The sequence below is a fragment of the Cornus florida genome, unplaced genomic scaffold (genome assembly GCF_030987335.1).
Source record: "Cornus florida cultivar Cherokee Brave unplaced genomic scaffold, ASM3098733v1 CherokeeBrave_3.0.0_Hap2_Chr07, whole genome shotgun sequence".
NCBI classification, from domain to species: domain Eukaryota; kingdom Viridiplantae; phylum Streptophyta; class Magnoliopsida; order Cornales; family Cornaceae; genus Cornus; species Cornus florida.
In genome coordinates, this window is record NW_026775577.1 from 37,754,234 (window position 1) to 37,762,734 (window position 8,501).

Consider the following 8,501-nt stretch of genomic DNA (forward strand, 5'->3'; position numbering starts at 1 on the left):
CTATATTTTTAGTTAATGGTAGTAGTGGTATTTATAAATGTAAAACTTGGCTACATTGCACATTCACTATCTTTTGCACATCTTTAAACGTTGGTGCGACGACAACACCAAGTTTTTGGCGCCGTTGCCGGGGATCTAATTGGCAATGCCGTGTTTTGGAAACAATTAGGGACTAGTACTCTTTTGATCGTGTCTTTTCTTTATTTTATTTTTGGTTACTTATTGTGTTTATTCTTATTTGGCTAGGTGAAATTGAGCAAGGAGGTTAAGCAAAGGAGAATTCAAAGCAAGGAGCTAAGCTAAGCACAAAAAGGACTAAAAATCTAAAAAAGATGCAAAGCATAGCAAAGTTTGGAAGTTGAAAATGAATTGAAGTTGCTTAAGGACCCTTTGTGAGATCTTTCTAACTCAAGCTCTAGTTAAATCGTCAGCCCGCATGGAAGCTTGTTTTTCATTTCTTAGATAAATCGTGAGCCCGCGTGAAGGTAATTTACTTTTCTTTGCATGTTGTTTAAGCATGGGAGCATGGGATCATTACATGTGGAGATTTGTTGATTGAATTGTTACTGGGGCGAAGTGATTGTAACTTGCTTGTTATTTGCTTTGCTAGTATATGTATGGTCATAGGTCATTGAATCCTACTCTTGTCCCTCCTAATTTGCATCTTGAATCGGTTGTTCGTAATCCTAGGGGGAGAGATAGTTCTCGTTCTCATCACTCCATTTCACTAATGGAGGATTTGAATGACGACCATGTGGAGGACCATGGTCACATAGACCAACAAGGCAACCTCCACCCTAATGTGCATCATGAAAATGTTCAAGTACCATTAGGTATGCATAGACCATTCATTCACTCACAGCAACAAGGCCAAGTTCTATTGGGAATGCCTCGGCTAATATTTGCTCCACAACCCCCAATAGTTTATGCTAATCAAGGTGTTCGTTTAGCACCACCTATTGCGAATCCTCCCATTACATTAAGAGACCATTATGTGCCAAATGAATACAATGCACCCACTTGCATTCAATTGCCTCCATTTAAAGCACATCACTATGAAATTAAACCACAAACTATTCAAATGCTTCCAAATTATCATGGACTTCCTAGTGAAGAACCTTATAAGCATTTGGATGAGTTTCTTGAAGTATGTTCCACCGTGAAATACACGGATATGCCGGAAGAAATTTTAAAACTTAAAATTTTTCCTTTTACCCTTAAAGACAAGGCAAAATATTCGTTCAACAATCTTAGGCCTTTTTCGATAACTTCTTGAGCAGAAATGTAACAAGAGTTCTTAAAAAAGTACTATTCAGTTTCTAAGACCAATGCCATGAGAACTTCAATTAAAGAATTTTCTTAAGGGGATGGGGAAATGTTTCATGAGGTATGGGAAAGATTTAATGATTTGCTTAGAAAGTGCCCTCATCATGACATACCTAAGTGGCAACTAATCCAATATTTCTTCGAAAGTTTACCGGATAATCACAAGGGTATGGTTGATGCATCTATGGGTGATTCTTATCTTGATAAGCATGAAAATGATGTGTGGCAATTGTATGAAAGTATGAGTAAAAATTCCATGCAGAGGTCCTTATCTTCTAAAAATAGTAGAAACCTAGGTGGAAGGAAGAATGTCAGCTTATATCGAGTTGACAACTCCAATAACATAGACGCCAATCCTTGTCTCAAATGTTTGATCAATTTTTGATCAACCAAAATTCGGCAAATCAAGTATTTTCTTCCCCTACTCATATTCATCATCATGCATCTAATGAATCTTGCATGACTTGTTCAAGTGTCTTGAATTCTACTTCCAATTGTCCCCATGGACATGTGCAAAGTGAGCCCCATAAGCAAGTCAATGCTACATTTGTTAATCAAGGGAATAATCCATATGGCACTCATTACAATTCAAGTTGGAGGAACCATCCAAATTTTTCTTAGAAAAGCCAAGGGGAAGGCTCAAACCCTCCCCAAGGTGGTTTTCAAGGGAAGTATGTTCCGCCACCAATGCAAAGCCAAGGTTCCCAAGGTTTTAAATCATCATCATTTCAATAAAATGGCAACCAATTTTTAAATTCTCATTTTCCTAATTAACCATCATATTCCCAAGGAAACTCTAAGAGTCCCACCTTTGAAGAGAAAGTTTTGACTGCTCTAGGCACTCTAGAGGCGAACACTCAATTGCTTCATTCTCATTCTCAATCCATTGCTAAGCTAGAAACCCAAGTAGGGCAAATAGCTAGTACCTTAAATGCTAGAGAGAAGGGAAAGATGCCTTTGAATGCCCTACCAAAGTAACAATGTGTTATGGAGACTCATTCCTTATTGAAGGGGACACAATTAAGCATGTTAATGTGGTAACAACCTTGAGAAGTGGGAAGATTGTGGACAACAAAATAGGTGTGTCTAATGAAGAGAGTGAACCGATGAAACCAAAAGTTGACACCCATCCCATTTCTTATCATATTCCTCTTTCATTGCATATGCATGATCATTCAAATGAGAAAGTGTTAGAAAGTGATTTGAAAAGTGAGTCTAAAATTGATTTGAAGGAAGAATTGAACAAAGCTTTGAAAAAGGATTTTAAAAATTCTTGTGTTGCTCTTAAAAGAAAATTTTTGAAAAAACTTTTGAGCCAAGAGCTCCATTTCCGGATGCCTTAAAATGATCCATTTATCTTAATAAACAAAAGACCAAGACCAATGAAATCATTGAAATGTTTAGGTAGGCAAGTGAAGATTAATCTTCCACTTTTGGATGCAATTAAGCAATATCTGGCTTATGCTAAGTTCTTAAAAGATCTTTGTACCCAAAAGAGGAAGAACAAGAGCCAAACACCTAGTAAAGTGGTCTTGACCAAGCAAGTGAGCTCAATCTTGCAACATAACACCCTTCCAAAGTTTAAGGACCCCGGTTCGCCTACTACTTCTTGCATCATTGGTGACCATGTCATTAATCGGGCTCTTCTAGACCTAGGAGCAAGTGTTAATCTTTTTTCATACTCGGTATATGTTAAGTTAGGCTTAGGAGACTTGAAACCGACGTCGGTGGTTTTACAACTTATCGACCGATCCATCAAAAAGTCTAGGGGTATTATTGAGACATCTTGATTAAAATTGATAAATTCTTCTTCCCGGTCGATTTCGTTGTCATTGACATGGAACCGGTTCCAAATCCCAAGAGCCAAATTCTCGTTATCCTTGGCTGTCTTTTCTTGGCAACCTCAAATGCCAACATCAATTGTAGGACGGGGGTAATGAAAATTTCAATTGTGCATATGAAAGTGAAGTTGAATATCTTCAATCCGACCCCAAATTTATTTGACAAGCATAAAGAAGTAAATGTTGTAGAAAAATGTCTAGACAATGAATGTGAAAGAATGGAGTTTTTGCTTGAAACCAAAACTTTAAAAAGTTCATCTTCAACCTTGAATTCAAAGAATGATGTCTTAAAATCTTGCTTTTAAAGGGCATGGAAGCCCAAAGATCACATTGACAAAGGACCAACAAATTCTTTTGAACCTAATCCAACAAGTTCTTTAGGGAACTGTTTGTTAGATGGAATTCAAAGTATTTATCACCCCGACAAGGAGGGGATGCATTATAAGATGTTTGATCTGGGCTAAAAGAGCCCAACGTCTTGCTAGAGACGTTAAAGACTAGTAAATGCTTCGTAGGGTTTACAACCCTATTCCTCCCTCATTTCTATTTTATCTTTCATTTCTTGCGTCGTCTAGATATGTTTTGGAATTTATACACATGGCTAGGAATTTTGATTGAGTATGCATGCACTTTCAATATGAAAATAGGCATTTTGTTTAAGTTCGATCGATCTAAAAAGAGGTTCGATTGATCAAACACTCATCCCTGCATCCAATCACTGCTCTGTTCCATCAATCTGAAAATTCTTGCATAAATTAGCCCTCTGTGTATCGTTCGAGATTTCCTTTGGATCGATTTGAAAGTTCCAAGATCGATCCAACTTTTTCTTGGATCGATCTTCACTCCATACTTAGAAATTTTTTTAAGATCTATGAAAAAAGGCCTCTCTGTGCATTGTTCGAACTTCTCTGCAGGATTTCACCTGTTTAATTGATCGAAGTGCCTTTTCGATCGATCTCAGTTTGATCGATCTCTACTTTTTGTTGACCTTGATTTTGACTTTGATTGCATTGTTGTTTTTATTTTTATTTTATCTTATCTTAAAAACCTTAAAAAGATTTTTATTTTTATTTTATTTTAAAGATTTTTGATTTTTAATTTCTACTTTTCTTTTCATTTTAAATTTTCAAAATCCAAAAATTTATATGTAACGACCCGGTCATTTGCCTTCCATTCCTTTTTCCTGAAATTTTACGAATAATTTTTTTTCGTTTAATTTTCCTTTCTGAGCTTTGTTTCGTGTCGCTTAGTGTCATCTCGAGTGCTCAGAATTGGTTTATGAGACTCTTTCATGTGAATTGACAACTTCCTTTGAGGACCGAGTCATTTTCGCATTTTTCATTTTTGGACACTATACGCTATTTCGTCTTTTCCCTATCCTGTCATTTTCCCTATTTTGTCTTATCTCCGTTTGTCAGTTTTTGGCACAACCTCACTTTCATGCTCGGAGTTGGTTTTTGACTTCACGTGACTACATCTTGAGTGGTTTCCTCGAAATACGTATCTTTACTTTTGCAAGAAAGTACTCTGGTTGCTCCCGGTGCCCACAGGGGCATGGATGCACAATTCTTTAGAATCTTTTTCATTTCTTGGGGTGTTTTTCGTAAATATCTTTTGAAGATATTTTATTTCAGGGGCATCTAAGAAAATATCTTTTGGAAGATAATTTCATTCTGGGGCAGTTTCGCAGTTAACCCTTTTTGTAGGGGCCATTGTGCAATTAACGAAAGTCATTGCAAAATGTCTCGTCTGGGGCCTGGATCCTCGTACGGGACTCATTTTCACATTTTGTTGAGTCGTGGACTCTTAGAATTTCCTTCTGGTCATTTTTCTCCAGTTTCAAAGTTTTTGGACCCGGTTGCCGCCGAACTTGTTTAGGGCATAACTTTCTGATCGGGACTCAGTTTTTGAAGCTGTTTCTTCCTTTGTTCATATTTTCTTATTTTAAATCTTTTTTGTTCATGGAGTTTTGCCGTTTGAGAGCGTTTGCTCAAAATCCACTTTTCCAGACTTGGCGGGGCCCTCACTTTTTGAGATTTCTATAAATATGTTGCCCTAATTTTTAAAATCAGATTTTCAGACCTTCTTCCTCCTCTTAGCTGGCAGCCATGGGAGTCCAAGGGGCTGCCTTCATTCTTTCTTCTCCTCCACTTGATTTCCTTTGTAGAAATCCTTCAGCCTTTGCATTTGTTGTTCGCCTCGTCGTGCTCTACCATTACCCCTTATTAGAAACCATTTTTGACCAAGTTTTGAGTTTGGGTTTGAGGCCAAGTTTGAATTTTCATGGGGCTTCTTGGGCATTCATATAGATCATGTTGTCCCCAACAAAACCCTTCGGTTTCGGCGGATTCGGAACACTTTTTTTTCGGTGGGCCTTTGAGGTTTTCATCTCAAATTGAGGTAGGAGGTGTTATAGGTTTAATTCTTGTTATATAACTTGCTATTGATGTTTATACAACTTGATTGCATGCTTAAATATGAAATCTAGAGATTTTATTATTTAGTTTTCGTGTATTGGATTTGATTTTTCCGGTTGCTTATGACTTGTTTTAAATATGTAGCATGGTAATATAATACTCTGTAATATGGTTATTGACATATATTAAATTGAGGTAATTTGAACAAGTATTAAAGATTTTATTTAATATTTATCTTAGGTGAAAGATTAATTCACATGGCCTTAATTAGCTTAAAATCAATATGTGTTAGCATATTAAATTAGGCCTTAGCATGCTCTCCAACATAGTTGAATTTGAAAGTGATTGGAGGTGTTTTGAAAGTTAGTAATTATTAATTAATTTGCTCGGAGTACACTATTCACTCTATTTGAATTCTGACTTGATATTCTTGATTTACATGCCATATAGCTTCACATATATTTGATTTAGAATATTCGGTTAGGTTTTGAAATCTTTTATTTAATTAAATTCCATGTTTAAGATTTAATCCTCATGGTGATATACAACTTGGAATTGTATTGTGGCATGCTAGAAAATTAAGCTTAGGTATAGTTGTTCACATATATTAAATTGGGATTAATTGCATGAGAATTGCAACTTTTAATTTATATTTAACTTTAGTAAAAGTTTAATTCACATGGTCTTAAATTGAATGAAATAAACTTGTAATGTGATATTATATTAGTTCTTGGCATGTTTTCCAACATAGGTTAATTTGAGAGCATTTGGTTAAGTTTGAAAATCAAGAGATTTTAATTAAAAGAATTAATTAAAATCTATTTTGTGGTCCCATTAGCTTAATTAAGATTTTAACTTGATATTTGTATTGGCCATGACTTGTTTACTAGTGTATATTAATTGTGGACCATTTGAAGTTGCTTTAGAACCTTGGTAATTAAATTAGCATGATTTAATTAGAGTTCTACTTTGTTGTTCTAACAACCTAATTGAGTTTTAGAATGGATATAGGTGATGACCTTGCCATGCCCTTTAACATGTATTAAATTGAGGTTAATTGAAATTGAACCGAAAATCTAGAGAATTTAATTGTGTTTATCTATTTAAATTCTATCAATTTGCTCCATGATCTAGTTGTGTTTTAGAAGTGGTTTCTATATTCAAATCATGGACTTAGACTTGTTGTATATTCATTTGGTTATGTTTTGAACATTGGATAACATAGTTGCGTTGTTTGTATTTGTGATAATATATTTTCTTTATTGAATATATTGTTGCCTTGTGTAATGATTTGCACATTTCGTATTTAACATCTTTCATGCATAGCGTGTAACGAATCGCACACTGAAGATTCGACATTCATCATATCATATTAGTTGTGGATTTAGAGCATGTATTGTATAAGTTTCCAAATATGGTTGTGCTTAGTAGATTATTGATTATCTTGCATATTCCTGTTGATATATGCGTTGTTGCACAACTTATTGATTTTGGAAACTTGGGGATGTCGTTGTTTAGTTATGGCTAAGATGTGGTTCTAGTATGGGGGATAGTCCCTCTATATAGTCTAGTGCGCACATAGGGAGGTTACCCATGGGCTAGTAACCCTAAAGTAACTATGTTGTTGGTCTGATCCGGCGTGACTTGCGAGTATCCACTTTATTTGATTTCGCATTTCCTTTTCAAGTTAATAACTAGACGATGTTGTAACTTGTTGTTTCTTATTTGTCATTCCATTTTAAGTTACAGGATGTTAACTTTGTGAAATTGTGCTTTATGCGTTGTATTGGAAGTTCCAATGTTGGTTAAATTGCATCGATATTGAAAATCATGTTTTGACGTTCTAATAAAGCTTAGGATTGATCCTATTGATTCATTTATAACATAGACGTTAGGTGGCATGAACCACTATTGTTATTTTGTGCTTTAGATTCTAAGTTGATGGCTTTGAGAACTTATACCTTATTGCATTGTATAGCATGCTCTTTTGTTATTGAATTGCATGGATAATGTGATTCTTGTTAACTTGTATTCGAATATGCTTTTGTCATGTTATATGAATTACTCTAGACCTAGTTCAATTGTATTGAAAATGCAATTCATGTTAATCTATGCTCAAGCATTCTTCTTGTCATGTTCTTAGATTATCCCAACCATGATTCGTTTCATACAGGTATGTATATCATGATTCTTGTTGCTTAGACTCTAAGGTAGCTTAGGATGCTCCCCGAGTCTCATTTGGACATAGACGTCAGGTGGCATGAGCCCCTTTAACATGTTTCACCTTAAGGTGATAAATTTATAAAATGCTAGGTCGATGCATGCTCATCTCCTACGAGTAGCTTTATGTTACTCACCCCTACGATATTGGGGCATATTTCAGGTACGAAGACTTGGTTCGTGATGCCTAGCATTCCTTGGATGTCGTGTAGCTTTCAAGTTTCCATTTTATGCAAATGTTAGCATGAAATGTCATTTTGTAGACTTATATGTCAAAATATGTATATTTGATTCCATGTTTGTAATGTGTACTTAAGTACACTCCTTTCAATGTATTTGATATGTATGAGATGAGGCCGGAGGCCAATGACATGTATATTGTATTCTATGCAACTTTTTAACTTCATGAAATGTTATGAAAATCTTGAAAAATCGCAAGTTAATGCTTTTCTATGGTTGCATCGGGTGTGGGAATTATATTCTCATTCTTTCATAGGGTCTTATTAATCTTGTATGAAGTGTGGGCAAGGGCCAAATGGTCATTTGACTCCATTTTACTGAGTTTTCATTCTAAGTTCCATTTTTGCCTTTTTGCCCGTTGGGGGGTCGAATTTTGCATCGGTGGTATTTTTAAGTCGTGGACCATTGTAGCACGTCCAAATAGGTAAGTTACGTTTGCGTGCGTGGTCGTTTCTGG

General features: G+C 35.5%; 1 pseudogene; it reads right to left on the reverse strand.

Annotated features, from left to right (window-relative positions):
* Window positions 1-1,338: 1,338 nt before the first annotated feature.
* LOC132267811 (small nucleolar RNA R71) lies at window positions 1,339-1,437 on the reverse strand (annotated as a pseudogene).
* Window positions 1,438-8,501: the final 7,064 nt, after the last annotated feature.